General features: G+C 41.5%; 1 protein-coding gene across 6 annotated transcripts in view; it reads left to right on the top strand.

Moving 5' to 3' along the window:
• The first annotated feature begins 2988 nt into the window (after positions 1 to 2988).
• The window catches only part of TRPS1 (transcriptional repressor GATA binding 1), a 213619-nt gene continuing 201288 nt past the window's right edge, over positions 2989 to 15319 (top strand). For all 6 annotated transcript variants that reach the window (XR_008436424.1, XM_053974092.1, XM_053974084.1 and 3 more), the window contains exon 1: positions 2989 to 3152. The gene's annotated coding sequence lies outside the window, so the exon portion shown is untranslated. The remainder of the gene's footprint in view (positions 3153 to 15319) is intronic.

Below are 15319 nucleotides of genomic sequence, written 5' to 3'. Positions count from 1 at the left end.
AATAAACGAAAAAAAATCTACAGTATTTCTCCTAATGCAATTTGTGGCATGTCAACGTCAAAGCATTCTAACAACAAATCAACAAATATTTGAATGAAAACAATATACATAACTTATTTTCCTATATTGGAAACAACTGTCAAACAATTATTGTATGACTTCATGAATTAGTTTGCTTTTTTTGAATATTCCTGTTAGGAATAAAATTAAAAAAAAAAAAAAAAAAAAAAAAAAAAAAAAAAAAAAAAAAGAGGGGGGGGAAGTCTATATGGGCCTTTGAGCCTGAACATATTGTGTCAATCATAAGCATATGCAATGTATCTAAGCCATGAGGTAAAAATTTTCTTTGTAAATTATTTCATAAATAAATAATTTGCCTGAAAAATGTCCATAAAGATATTTTTTGCCTTTGTTAAATTCTCTACAGTTCTTTGTGGTGATTATAAATATTCACATTGAATCTTCTTGATCTGCTTTATTTTAACTTGAAATGCAGAATGTATCATGAAAGCATTTCTGATAAAGATATGGTAACAAACTTTTTTCTGAGAGATAGAGTATTTCATTAGAGTTGTCTACTTGAAACTATGAAGACATGTTGTGTCCTTCTCATCTTTGCTCATGAATGGCTTTGGGGTTTCATTTTAAAAGTGCATGCACAGAGATACATATGTCCTTTAAAAACACATCTCTACAATATGCTCTACAGGTGAAAAATGGTGTGTTTTTTACCATGCTTTACACACGTTGAAATCTGTGTTTTTGCTGTTATCGGTCTTCACAGTTTGTCTGTCAAAATGTGAATATAATTTGGGAAAGCTACAGCCACATATAAGAACTGGCTGGGATTTAAGGTGCGGGGGGCATAATTTCTTGGTTTAAAATAAAAAGACATTAATAAGTCTCACTAGAGCAGAGAAGGGAAATAACTCTTGTTTAAATATTTTCCACTCAAGCCCGGCTTGTAAGATGCTTAGCCAAGTCACCTGCCTATTTTAACCCTTCCTATGCAAGACATATGCCAAATGAATAGTCATTTGGGGCTGATATGCTCAGTAAAAATAATAAAATTAAAACTGCCGAGAAAATGTTTGAATTGATGTGACAAGAACACTTGCTTTTCAGAGTTCTGTATTCACTAAAGTTTGTGGAAGGGGCTCGTCTCTTTGACTATGGTTCAGCCATGGCATTTGCAGCTTGTGAAAAAGTAAATTTATGAAATCAGGAAAGATTGTCTGTGCACATATGAGTGAGGTGCTACCGTGCTACCAAGTATGAGGTACTAAAATACCGAGGCATACTTTGTAACAAACCCTAAATTTTGGTGTTACTTTCCTTTGCATTCAATGTATGTCTCTGCTGCTCTGAACTCATTTTCTGTGGATAGGTATAAAGGGAATACCACATGTAATCAGTGAGTTTCCCGTTCCCTGTGTCGAGGATCCTACTGTGTCTGCCTAATCATGCAAACTTCCATTTTCAACATGACAAGTTCACCTCTTGTATGTGAATTACTGCTTTTCTATTCATAAAGTGCTTTATCAGACAATCCTACAAAAGAACTTGAGGGAGAAATGTGTTCCTGGGTGATTTACACAAGCAATTACTTTACAAATCTGCCAGTGTATTATATTAAACATGTATGGAGAATATTTAAGTTTGGAGCGAGGGCTGAGAACGCGGTAAGTTTTACAACAGGGTTTCATTTGCGTTACTATGTATCTCTGAAGGTTTTATGCTTTACACTTCACTGGTATTTGAGAGCGAAATTGTAAGGAAAAAGTTATGTAATTTCATATATTTGGGGGGAAGCAACTTCAACTCTCCAAATGTAATCATTTAACTCTTCTTCCTTGAATAATGTTAGTAATTGCAAATAAGCAGAATGCATCTATTTGAATGTGAAATCAGCTTAAAACAACTTGCATGGAAGGAAAAGTATGCCATATAAAGTCACCTTACTGCAGAAAAATTGTGTCCAAATGCCCAACAAATGTTTACATAGTTTTTAACGCCTACTATATTTGGGATTTTAAAACCCTTTCATAGGAACCTTTTATGTACTGGTTCTCCTTGGAGACAGTTTTTACATTGACATGCACACGTCTGGCAGTTCGTAGCATGCGGGATATAGGAGTATTTAGAATTGAAAAAGTTCTGCACAAGGATGAAGAGTTGTGAAGTTTTTCTCGGATCAGCTCGAGGCTGACCTGCGACCGGTATCAAAGCGCGGGCGGTAACGGGACTGTTCATCGCTCAGCCTGGGAACTGTCTGCCTACCCGCCTCAGCACCCGCACACAAACGGGGGGCTCGGAGCAGAGAGGTGACACTAACTCTGCGGGACACCTCGAGCAGGGCTGGGGTCTCCCGAGGGCGGCAGCTACTGGCACGCGTGGGTCGCGCCTTTTATCCCCGCCGCCACCGTTTCCAATCCCGCAGGGCAGCCGCGGGTCCCAGTGACAGCCGCGGGCACGGCCGCCTCCCGCGGGCCGCGCTGGGGGCGCGCCTGTGGCCTGCGGCTATCCCTGCTCCAACTCAGCGCAAGTCCCCGCGGCCGCGGGGCGACGCGCCCCCTCCGCTCGTCCGGCTCAGCGGGCCCGGCCCGCGCTGCCCGTGGCCGTGGCCCGGCGGCGGGCGGAGGCGGCGGCGGGGGGCGGCGCGGGCCGCGCGGCGGGGCCGCCTGCACTGTCTCTTTAAGGGCGCTCCGTCTGGGGTGGCGCTTTCCTCCGCGAAGGCTCCTTTGATATTAATAGTGTTGGTGTCTTGAAACTGACGTAATGCGGGGAGACGGAGGTCCTGACAAGCGATAACAGTCCCGATAACGCGCCGGCCGCCCCGCGCTCCCAGGCCGCCGCCTCGCTGCCGGCGGGGCCGCCGCGCCGTGCCCCGGCCCGCGCCCCCCGGCCCGCCGCGCTCCCGCCCCCGCGCCGCACCGCACCGCCCGCCGGCGGGCCCGTCGCCCCCTCCCCGCCGAGCGGGGCCGAGGGGGGAGGCAGCGGCGCCGCGGCCCCCCCGCCCCCCCCCTCACTCCCCGGCCACCGCCACATAATCCGCGTCCAACTCCGCCGGCAGCAGGAGACGGTTCATGGCTCGCGCCGCGGCTCCACCATCTTCCAGGCTGCCGGGGCTGTTGCTGCCGGTTAATCAACAGGTAAGCGCGGGGGGGCGCGGGCGGGGGCGGCGGGGAGGGCGCCGCGGCCGGCGGGCCGGGCGGGGGCGGCGCGGCGGCGGCGGGCGCGGGGGGGGGGGCGCGCGCGGGGCGGGGGCGCGGCGCCCGCGGCAGCGTGGCGTGTGCCCGGGGGGGGCAGCGGGGGTGCACCCCCTCCCCACAAAATACCCCCCCAAAATAAAAACAATAACAACAACAACAACAAAAGCGGCGGGTGGGTGGGCATAATCCCAGGCAACGGGGGCTGCTCGGATTTCACAGGCTTCTCTCGGTGCATCCCCCCCCCACCCCCCGCGCCCCCCATTCCCCCTGCCGGAGGGTCAAAGCCATGTGTGATGGCTGGAAATTGGCGACTTCAAAACGGCGGTAGCCCCGCTGGAGTCGGGAGGGTCAAGTTCAGCGGCGGCGGCGGGCAGGGGGAGCAGCCCCCCGGCGCGGAGGCGGGGAGGGGAGCGGCGGCGGCCGCGGGCTGGTGCGGCTCTGCTCTGCCCTCCCCTCCGCGCCGCTCCGCGCCTTATCTCCGCGGCCGCCGGTTCCCCGGCACCGGGGCGCTCGGGGGGAGGGGAAGGGAGACGCGGGGGGTGGAAGTAGAAGACGAGCACAGAGGGTTCGCATCCGATGGGCTGCAGTCGCACAGTCGTGCCGCTCCTGCCGCTGCTGGAAGTTTTAATGGGGATCATGACAAGCGGGGCACAGAGACACCATCATGAAGAGTAGTAAGTTTGGGAAAAACTTTTTTCTTTTTTTTTTTTTTTTCCTTTTTTTTCCCCCTTTTAATTTTTTTTCCCTTCCTATTTTCCCTCTCCTTTCCCTGGGACACACCGGGAGAGGCCGAGTGCGGAGCGGTGCTGCTCCGGGAGGAGGGCTTGGGATCCCTCCCGGTCACACCAGGGTAACAGGCGACATAGTGGTGGTGGTGATTTTTTTTTTTTTTGTTTAGGTTTGTTTTTTTTTTTTTTTCTTTTTTTTTTTTTTTTAATCAGAGGCAGAGAGACGTAAAACTTTTTCCTCTTAAAGGCGAAGCCCCACTGCTAGCGCTGCGTCCCCGCGTCCGGCTCTCCCTGCCTGCCACAACTTCGTGGAGCGTCTCACCTCCCCGCCCCCCGGCCGGGGGCTGCGGCGGGGGCTGCCCCCGCTGCAGCCACCCGCGTGTGGCTTTCCGAAGGGAGGAATGAATGGAGGCGAGGCCGGCGCTGGAGGGGCTGCGCTGCGGTGGGCGCTCCGCGGCCGGGGCCGGGATGGGCGATCGTGGATCCGGGGCCGCGCAGGGTCTGGCCCGGGGACTGCGGCCACTGTGCAATGCCCTGCGACACGAGAGGCTCCCCGAGGGGGGCTTGACATTTCGGGGGCTTTGTTTATCTGCCTTCCTGCTTCAAATCACGGCGCTCAGACACCCCGGCACTCCTCCGCGGGTTCTAGTGGGGCCCGCTAGTCTCCTTTATCTTTTTTTTCCACGACCGGTTGTATTTTCTATCTGCAAATGGCAAACTTCTCCAGTGCACTGACTGAACTAAGCTAAGTGATAAGCCGGAGAGACGTCTCCTCTCCATCACTTCTTCTCCGCCAGTGCGAGCCCCTTGCCTGGCAGAGCAGAAGCTGGGTCACCCCAGCACCCTTGGGGAACCAAGGCGACAAGTCCCTTCCGAGGGGGAAAGATTGTCTAGTAAAGAAAATGTAAGCTGCTCTGCAGACTATGCTTCCTTCATTGCTCTTACACTACGCAGCCCATTTTAAATGTTGATGGGAAGAGACAATAATTTAATGCATCTCAGGTTATATTTGAGTTCAGTAAAGTCTCTCAAGAAACCATCAAACTTTTTTGTCATTCGGGCTGTCTTCAACTATGCGCAACTGAATCCTGTGGATGTTGGTGGCATCATGTTACTTTCCTGTTGGTTTTAGTAAAAGTTGAACATTTAGAGAAGGCTGCCAGAGTTAAAAATGCAAGGGGCAGCAAAGGAAAGTAGTGGTAAGAGCCAGTTCCTGACGTGGACAAAATGAGAATAAAAGTTACAGTAGTCTTTTGAACTGCAGTCTGTGTTTGCCTCAGTTCACAACCTGTGTGTTAGGTTAGACGGCTCTCTCAGATATTCCACCAGAGTGACATTTAAACAAAACCTCCAAAAGAGTGAAGGTTGGTTTTTTTTTTTTTTTTTTTTTTTTTTTTTTTTAAGTACTCTGGGTCTATGAGTAAACACACCGTTTGTGTGAGAACATCAACTATTTCCTGTAAATTGTGATGCTGACAAGACTGTCTGGAAATGATATCAACACTTTGAAAGATTTTTTCTTTCTATTTTAACCACTGAATGAAAGTCTGTTAATAATATGGTCAAACCAAGCAAGTGGAACCTTTCTCTGTAAAGGGGAAATAAAAGTATTTTTCTTTTTTCCTCTTGAATAATGTATACCTGGCTGAGGTTGCCACAAAGAATTTATGATTCTGAAGTTCAGTAGTGCATTAGTGCCTGTATGCAAGTTTATCCTCAGACTGTGACAACAGAAGTCTGCTTCACCTTTTTAAAATCAAGGGAGATTAGACATGAGAAAACAGTCAGTTCCTAATCCACCCTGTTCTGTCTGATTATTGTTTTTTTTTTTTTTTTTTGGATGCATATAATAACTTTCTCTGTTTTAAACTTTGCATATACATAGTCACAACAAAGTAAGTAAAGGGCAAAGTTGCATCAGCTTTTAAGTTTACATGTATTGCCTGTGATCCTCTAAAACAGACTCCAAATAACACTGAGCAGTCTTTGCCTGTGAGAGTATGGCTTTTTTTTTTTTCATTTCATAGCACTGTTAATAAAGGAAAAGAATGTAAATGACAACTTCACAGATCTGAGACTTCTTTGGGCATCAAACACGATGCAGCCAGGTTATCCTTTCATGTTTTTAATGCATTTTTAGTATAATTTATATGGTAGCTTTATGGGTTGACTTACATTTTTATCAGTGAGAGTAAATTCATTAACATTTGATGAAGCCCTAGCAGGATTATTTTCTATAATGTCTCTCTAGCATTTGTAGTAAACTTTCATGGTGCACACTACTATCATGCCTGCTCTGGCTGAGTGTAAAGAATGCTTTTATCCACATATCGTGATACTGCATTTATAACAGCGAAATACTAATTCTTGTCTGTGGACTGGAGTGTCTGTGACATGCAATTGTTTCTTGTCAAATCTGTGTATTCCAATCATATTATATTTTAATGCTAGTTGACACATTGGGTTTTGTATTTTCAAAGCATTGTGCAAACAATGACTAATTACTTTCTGTTCATGCGAATTACCTCTTTTAGCACTTTATCAGGCAGTTGCTTTGAAATAAAACTATTTTACATTACAGTGTGAAAGAGTTAAAAAATTAGCAGAGACATTTAGGAAAAAACCCAAAATACAATTACAACCAGGCAACTTTTGGTATATATTTAAATTTTTCTTTTTATGTGAAACTTTCCTTCTAAGGCCGGAGGGGCTGTATGTGTATGAATATTTATGTTTCTTACAAACTCTTGACAATATTTTCATGTAATAATCTTAATAGAAACATTCTCAGATCTTAACTGAAGCCACACTGGCAGTATCGCTTTAATAAAGGTTTGTGGGTAACACCAAATATAACATTGTGAGAAAGTTTATGGTTAAGTATTTTTGAGCATGATAGGCTGGGAATCTGACAACCCTTTTTGTTAGGTGAAAGTATAGTGGAAATAAATTACATTTTTAATACAGTTTCAAGTACAACAAACTGCCACCTGGTAGTAAAAGTATTGGCTTGAACAGAAATATAATCAGATTAAGGTATTCTCACTGGTGTGTAAAATGAAGCCATTCATTCAGTAAACTGACAACTTTCCAGTTGGTGTTTGCCCTTACTTAATTTAGCTTCCTCAACACAACTAGTGAGGTAGTCTGGGTCTGTTTTTGGCAGTCCTGGGCAACTGTAAAGTTGGATATATTTGTCCCAGATATTATACCTCGTGAGTTAAAAAACAGTTGGTTAAAAAGAATAGCAGGCAGGTATGAGGAAAAAAAAGTGTTTCTTTTTTGTTTCTGAAACTTTCTCAAGTTCTTACCTAGTAAGAAAACAATGCTATTTTCAAATACTGGTGATTAATACTATAACCAGCGTAGTCTGCACCCATTTATTGTATAAATACCATTGCCTGTTGACCTTTGGATACATTAATTACAGCATATCAGGTCTAGGTTCTATTATTTTTGTCTGTCCAGAAGATAAATAAAGGTGCCCTTTCCAGTCCTTCTGGAGAAGAACTTTTTTTCTTGATATTGTCATGAATTATGGAGTTCTTTTTCCTGCCCTGTGCCAATGAAGTTCTCTTTTGACTTTAAAAGATAAGCCTGTATCCAAAGAGAGAATATTTGCTAATTTTAAAACTATTTGCACTTCAGTGTTTATGGTACGTACAAACTTTCTGGGCTTTGCTATTTTTTGGATTGTGTGTTGCTAATTAAAAGAAAAGCACAAAGAGTTATATTAGATGATGTGAAGGATTAAAGTACAATTACACTATTAAATAGTAAATGTTTACAAGGGCAAGACATGCAACTACATTTTTCAGATTATGCTTATTATTCACTCCTTGATGTTATTTTGCACCTAATCAATAAAGGGCCTTCCAGAATGCAGCTCCTTCGCCAGTTGTATATATGCCCAGAACACAAGAAATGCTGCTGGGGCAGAGGAGCACAGGGAGGCGAGGAAAGTGCTGGCATATTACTCTGACTTCTTGTCATGCAGACCAAGGCTCAAATGAAACACAGAGCAATGGGAGGATAGCTCCCCTAGTCTTGATTTAAATCCCCAGTGGACATTTTGTCACACACTAAAAGCGTTGCACAACCGAGCACCATTCCACTTGACGTGTCGTCCGGAGTCAGAGGAGCCCCTGATTCGGCATCATGGGGTTTAGAAGACTATGATTTAGGTGAACTGGCACAGTTATGTGTAAGAAACTAACAGCCATTATGTTTTATTCATGTTCTGTGCTATCAGATTCTTATTTTCTAGTACCTTTAAAGTGGTTCTTTAAAATTTTACAATAACACCACCAGTGAAAAATACATTTAAATTTAACAGAACTAGCCAATCATTCTATTGGTGATTTTTAATATGGTCCTGCCGCATTAACTAAGTAGTCTTATTCCTGCTGGGGATCTCTGTATGTGGGTTTAGTAAAGCTATCGAAAGAAAAAGCTTCATAAAATTGCATCGCTGCCACAGGTGGCGCTTCCGTAGGATGTTTCTGCAGAACCCACTTGGTTCCATCCCATAAAGTTCGGTGGAACTTTTCCGTCTCGTAAGGGATGTATGTGAGTACAGCAGCTACAAGAAGATTTTTTGCCTTGAAAATAGAATTATTTTGAATTGCAAAGTTTAGTCCTAATAGTAATTTTTACTTGCTTAGCTGCAGTTGATGCATGTCTAATTTCTCATAAGTCTGCTTTCTTTCCAGGCTCAGATCATCTTTCCTCTTTTCCTTTAAATTTATTTTAAAATATTTAATTTTTAAAATGTTACTAGCCCTTTAAAAACCAGTAATAAATGCTTTACAAGTGGCTAGACACCTTCCCTGGTGGTTTAATTTATACAAGCAGGAAACTTTCTCTCCTTCTTTCTCTCTCTCTTTCTTGTTTTCTTTAAACCAACTGACGTAATGCCAAACTTTGCTTTAAAAGAACAGACAGAAGTAATTGGTAGCTTTTAACTTTTAATAATGTTCTGGATTGGTTTTAGTGGCCAAACTGCATTTTTTTAAAATATCAAGTAAAAACGGGCTTGTGGCCTGAGGAAGAAAGGTCCTGTTGATGCAGTTATTTTTATTCTTGTTTTTCAATCTGTTATTAAAAATCTTTCCTGCTGAGCTCTGCTGGATTTCTCCAATTGCTCTTTGTGATGGCTGGTGCATTTCAGGTTATGGTAACTTAAACTGTTTTCTGATTTTTACTTTTTTCCCCCCCATGGGCACTTTGAGGTGCTTTATCTTTTTTTTTTTTTTTTTTTTTTTTTTTTTTTTTGGTTTTTTTTTGTTTTTCTTTTCTGTTTTGTTTTGTTTTATTTCAATTTTATTCCCCCCAGCATTCCTTCTGCCTTGTCCAGCACCTGACTCCTTCTTTCAGAGAAACAATTTATTTTGATTCAGAGAGAAATAATATGTTAAACATATCTTTGACGGCTGTTCAATGAATATTATTTTCCTAGTATGACTGTGTTTTACACCTGTTAGTGACGCTGCTTAGGAAGATACTAACTAGCCATTGCAGAACACATAAGAGATCTTATCTTTCAGAGTGTCCACTTTCTGTGTGTTCTCCACCCCTTGTCTTAAAGCTAAACGAGATTTTAAAATATGTTTAGTAATAGTTTCGAGTGATCTGTATCTGTTTGTATTAACTTGATATTTGAAACAAGAAAACCCAACAAAAGGATTTTTAAAAATAACCGTAAAATCCAGTCAACACATTTTTTCCTCAATTCTTTATTTTGTTCAGGGTTTTCTGTCTGTTTTCCTTAATTTCTTTTCTACATCTGCTGGGGTTTTGAGCACAAGTAAACTTTCTACAGTAAAAGATGAAGTTGGGCAATAGACTTCCTTGACGAAGTTGACGTCAGGACGACTTCATAAGTTGGCAAGTAGGAAAATCGTTCAAAGACTGAGTTGGCTTGTGCCAGTTTTCCCTTCCTTTAGGGGAGACACTCCACCCAGTAGGAGGTTACCCCACCCAATGTGGAGAGCTATAATTCAGTGGCAACACTTTAAATGTCAATCCTCCCTAGGGTTTAAACCCCAGACTTGTCTTGCCCCAATCTTTATATTTAATCTAACATTCAATCTGTTGAAGTAACATCTCATCTTCATAAGCACTTTTGGGGCCTGATCCTGCAGTTCTCATTCTTGAAAAATACTCACTGTCATCGGGGGGACTTTTGGATTCAGTAAAAGCTGCAGGATTGGCCTCTGCAGAGTTGTGTGTGTCTGTCTGTAAGTAAGACTGTGTCTGCCTGATGAATACTCTCTAATCCACGTTGTTTAAGATGAAATTGTAAAATACTTAAAAATCTGAAGAAGTCCTGGAGTAGTAATGCTGTAAAAGAGATTTTCCTCAATAAGTGAAGTGTAGGTATTTATAATTTATCAATTTCCCAGGATGATATATGATTTAAAAAGTGTCCAACTCTGAAGAATTTAAGGCACTTTTACCATTTTATTCTGTATTTCTCTATATCATGCCGTAGACATATTTTTGAATGCTCCTTGTAGCAATTTTTTCATCTCTGATGGAAAATGAAAATCATGGCCCGTAGCTTAGTACCCACAGGAGGCATTGGGATACTTGGACAATACTGAGAGCACTCAAGGAAAAGTTAGGCTTTGGTGTATTTTCAAAGTCAACCTCTAATTTTTATAGGCACGTTTTGCTTCTTCATGGTGTCTATTCTCAAGCATCCTTTTCAGATCACCCATTACACTTAGCAAGGCTGACAATGCAAGAGGGAATGTATAATTTGATACTGTAAAAATGTTACAGAAAAATAGCTGGTTTGTTCATCTCTCTTTATTTTGAAAATTTTCCAGCATTTTTAGTTTACTAATAGATCTGGGGAAAAACGCCTGTAAAAGATGATGCTAAAAATCATCAATGAAGTTAATGTTTCTCAGCACGATTTACTTAAACAGTGCGCTTCAGTTTTGCCTCAAACCATTTCAAGCCACCTCTGATCCAAGAATGTACCAGTTCTTGGTTCCTGGAAGATTAAGCATGACAGTTTCTATTATATAATGAACAGCAGTATTGTTTGAACAAAGGTAACATATTTTGATTTGTATACCTTTTTTTTTTGGCAGCTGGCACTAGAGTGGGTCTAAAATGAGTGGTGATCTAACAGTGTAAATATCTGAATGCTTTTGAAACATACAGTATAGATGTAGTGTGTTTAAATCATTGAATCTATCTACCTATATTATATAGAATGTGTATGTATGTGTATATACAAAGCCGTAAATGGTGTGTTCTGCTATCTGTAGCCTTCAAATGTGTATCCTTTGGGGTATTCCTGACCTACTTTGCAAAGTCTGCAGTCTGCGGTACATACTGAAACTTAAAAAATTAAACATACAGGTTGGTGGGTCACCAAAAAAAAAAAAAAAAAAAGGCACAAGGGAATATTTGCTAGTAGTTAATTAAAAAGAAGGGAAAAAAATGGCATGGTCTTCCTAGCCCAATACCTTACAGACTGCTTTTGGATATCCCAGTGACATTACAGGGACTATTAAAAAAAAAATCTCAACTTACCTAAAAATGTTTGAAGTAGATACTGAAGTTAAGTATTGCCTAAAATTCCTATATTCAGATGTGGTTTAATGAAAATTAAATGAGTTAGGATAAAGTAATTTTCTGTGGGGGTGAAGGGTTTCAGTGTTTCCAATACACGAGTCTTCTTGACTTTCTCACATACCACTCTTCAGGCAGAAGCTGTGAGATGTGGAACATAAAAACTCATTATGCAGGTGAAACTTTGCTTCATGAGTTCAGTTAATGAAAGAAAGGTAACTCCACTTTCCTAACCTGAACGTAGTTTGCTTTTCTATTTAGAGTTCTCAGTATTAGGTGTATTAAATACACTCAGCAGACGTTGGCCAGCTGCAGTTACAGAGTACAGACCAAAAATGCAATACACATTGATCATTGCTGAGCCTTTTCCTTGTGCACTAATAGATATGGACACACATGCACACACACAATTAATAAACTAAACCTTGCCCCAAATACCTGAGGGAAAAGCTTGTGAAAATAGATTAGCCGTACCATGTGCCTTGCAGGTAAGCAGTGTCTGCCTCTGCTGGAGCAATGGGAGAGGAGAGCTGTGGAACAGAGACTGCCTGCCCATGCTGCCTGGGCACCCAGCTCTGGAGGCTGAAATCTGTGGGCCCTCAGTAAAATTCCCACCTCTCATTTCAGCTGTTACAGTGGTAGGAAGGAGGAAATATTAACTCATGTCTCCCATCTACTGTGTACAGTTTTTTTTTTCTGTGGCCTGCTACAGACATCTGAAATGTATGCCATCCAATTAGTCTCCTTTTACGTTCCTCAGATCTGGAGTTTTCTTTAGAACTAAACTCCTATTTGCATTTTACATCTATCATGAAAAGAAAAAAATGTAATGGATTAAATTAATCCTGTAATAGTTGTTTGAGCATACTGTAGGAATGTAAATAATTTTGTGGCATTGAGCTCATATTTCCAGTCTTATGGGGGGTAAGATCAGAAGTTATCAACAGCATATATCTGAGTCATTCAGCTACAATAAATCTTCTAACAAATACCCAACATTTGCACACCCATAGATATTCTCCAAGACTGTTGAAACTCTGCACACACCTGTATCTTATGTGTAAGTCCATATGCATGACTAGTAGATGTATCTTCAACTGCAATCAGATAGTATGTTGGGCTACAGAAGCTGCAATCAAAGTAGTCCATGGACAAAAAGTTTGATTGCCACTTGATTGCTGCTGGCTGTGTGGCCCTCAAGGTTGCCTTTTCCCTGTAGAAAGTCCCAAAGAATCATTAGTTGAAAAGTTGTGTGGAGTATGGCACTGGCTCCAGCTCTGCTGGAACTCAGGATCCAAAGTGTGAAGTGCCTCATCAATATCAGCTCAGAAGTGATCGTGCATAATTAATTTCTATCTAGGTGTCATTCTGTCATATGTAAGGTATGCTCTGCCTCTGTTACTCTGTTTCTTCCTCATGCAGAGCGCTCTCTTTGGCTGCCCTGCGCACATACATCCATTCTAAAAATACATGGACATGGAAGTCCATCTGTGTTGCATAATTTTTTTACAAAAACACCAGTGTTTGTATTGTTCTTTTTCTGAGCCCTTAATGAGTTTAAAGAATTTAATGTGACTTAATGAGGGTTCTTATTCTGTTTCTGACACAGACACTAATGAGGGAAAAGTAGAACAAATTGAAAACCAACTTTTACTTGCTAGTTTCATGATGTCATCAAATGCAGGGTATTACAACTCCTGGAAAAATTTACAAATCTAGGCAATAATCCATTTTGCATCATGGCCTTTCAGTTGTTTGTGACATGAGGTTTGCTAGCAGAAAAACAAAGGTTAGCACAACTTGATTTTTTTTTTTTTTTTTAATGTTTAGGATTTTTTTTTTTTTTTTGGCAAATGATTTTTGGAAAAGTGAATCTAACCTGCTTTGTTTGTCAACCTGCTGGAAACTTAGATACTACCAAAGATTGATTAAACCCTCTGATTATGGCTCTGATCTGCCCCTGTAGTTGGAAGGGACAAAACTTCTCGTGGCTTCATCTAGAGTAAGATCCAGTCCTCATTGGGCAACCTCTAATTCTGTTGCAGCTTACTGAGAGGGAAGTGATTTTTAGGGCTTCATGTTACACTTACTAGAGTTTAGTAGGTTACAGCAGTTCGCTGGACTAAGGACACAGTAACAATATTTTGTAAGGCGCCACCTTGCTTTTCTGTTGCCCCATTCAGGATGGTCAAAGGAGTATTTCACTGCATGAAGATCCCCTCCATCAGGACCACAGTTGGTCTGTCACCTTTAAAAATGATTAGTGTGGTTGGAAAACAGTTCATTTCCCAAAGGGGAATGAAAAGTAAAAGTAGGTTTAGGAAGTGCACCTGCTTATGAGCCCTGCTGCCTCTCACTGGCTTCACGGGCATGCTTTTATCTTGTCCTCACCATCTTCTCTGTGAAAGGCTTGTAAAGTGAAGGACAGCAGTATAGAAATAGGGTCTGAAGGTCTGGTGTGACAAGCACATTTCTATGGAAGCAGGCTCTAATACCCTCCCAAGGTTGTGTGCCATGCCATCAGAATGTGCCATCAGGCCAAGGGAAGCAGTGACTTTGGTAATCCACAAAATGTGCTTTCAGGATAACCAAACTGCAGACAGTTGCAGCATAGTACATAAAATGCTTTTTTAGTGCATTTTATAACATCTGATTTTTTTTTTTCAGCAGTTAGTATTTTTAACAATATCAAATAAATTGCACAATGTGTGATTTCTTAGGTTGATGTTAACCCTTGGCTCTTCTGTGAGGAATTTTATGGTTTTGCATTTTATTTTTTTACAATTAGTTGTTGGCTTTATATTTTTAACTGCAACAAAAGATAGTTGAAAAATTAATAATAATTTGAATTGGAAATATGGGCATTTTTGACCAACTTTCTTGATCATTATCATACAAACAGAAGAAAGTAACTTGTTTGGTTGGTTTTTATATATGTGTATATGTGTTTGTGGTTTGTTCTTTTTTTTTTTAATAAAAGTTTTCATAATTTGGTAGTTCAACAAACATTAATATATTCTGAAAATATTTCTCACAAATGGCATGTCTGAGTTGATAGCTTGTAGGCAGACAGAGTCTAGAGCCGCAAGACTATCTTCTGGGGCTTTAAAACACTGGAAAGTAAGATTTATTGGACCTTAAATATCCCAGTGGTGCAGATTTATTTGGTGTTCATGGCAGTCTCAGCTTAACTTTCCTTGGAGATTTGTTGTGGTACTGCATTATCTAAGAAACATTTTAAATCGTTTATCTAGGTTTTTTTTTTCTTCAGTCCTTCCTCAGTTTTTTGTGCATGTGAAAATCTTTACTAAGAAAGATGACCTGGCAGTTCTGCTGAACTTTATGCTGCAAAACGTTTTACCTGAATAGGACAAAATTAAGCATCTGAAAAGCTGACATTTTAAAAGATTTTTGTATCCATAGTGGTGCATGACAGTGGCTAGTTGTCAGTGGGAAGGAGCTTAAAAAATAGTTACAGGAGAAAGAAACAGCAGCTGTGGAATTTATTTTAATCGGGTGAATGAGACTCATGGTTAGGCAGGTTTTACCTTCTTGGGTCTTCAGAATTTATTGCCAAAAAGACATATGCCTGAATAGAAAGAGAACTAAGTTATTGTAAAATCCACTATGACATTAAGTGCTCTTACTACACATGAACACAATTTATTTATTTTTTCTCTCCAGCAAACTGTGATTTTTTTGTCAGAAGGAATTTCAGATTAGTCCCTACCAGAGTAATGCTGCCATAAACCCTTCACTCCTCACCTGTATCTGTGCAGTGCGATGGTC

Source organism: Vidua macroura, chromosome 1, assembly GCF_024509145.1.
Source record: "Vidua macroura isolate BioBank_ID:100142 chromosome 1, ASM2450914v1, whole genome shotgun sequence".
In the NCBI taxonomy this organism is placed as follows: domain Eukaryota; kingdom Metazoa; phylum Chordata; class Aves; order Passeriformes; family Viduidae; genus Vidua; species Vidua macroura.
Note: the sequence above shows the minus strand (reverse complement) of the source record. Positions and strands in the feature narration are given on the sequence as shown.